A 597-nucleotide genomic window follows, 5' to 3' on the forward strand; every position below is an offset into this window, starting at 1 on the left:
GGAGGAATCTGCATAAAAAGGAAATAAAATAAAATAAAACACTCAGTTATGAACATCATAAACTTTATATGGATGGGATAGAAATTAATAAAGGTCAGACTAACGAACAGTACAGAGATCACAGATGCCCATATCCTGAAGGCATTCACAGTAACACTGAAAGATGTGTTCACTTGAATTCACAGGTCTGAGAAATTACAATGGATTACTTACTTTCAACTGGAGAGAAAAAATAAAAAATAAAATATTCATAGCACTTCCTCCAAGTAATTCTGGTCATTCCTTTTCAAAGCATGAAACACATTCCATCATTTCACTGTAAGACGTACTTGGAAGACAGTTAAACTTATGCACCACACTATGCCCACATAAACTCTTTGTGATTCTATAAGCTAAACCCCATCTAAAAGTGCCTGAGAAAATATAAGTAGTGACTAGAATGTGCAGTTCCCATAAGAGCACCATATCTGTGTACATCATTACTTTGTGGTTATTCCTAAAAGACTGACTTGAGGCCATTTATCTCTATGTCTGTTTTTTTGTATGACTGTGCAATGGTGATAGGTGCCTATGAATTACAGTGTAAAGTGCATATGA

This window comes from Penaeus monodon, chromosome 27 (assembly GCF_015228065.2).
Source record: "Penaeus monodon isolate SGIC_2016 chromosome 27, NSTDA_Pmon_1, whole genome shotgun sequence".
Taxonomy (NCBI): domain Eukaryota; kingdom Metazoa; phylum Arthropoda; class Malacostraca; order Decapoda; family Penaeidae; genus Penaeus; species Penaeus monodon.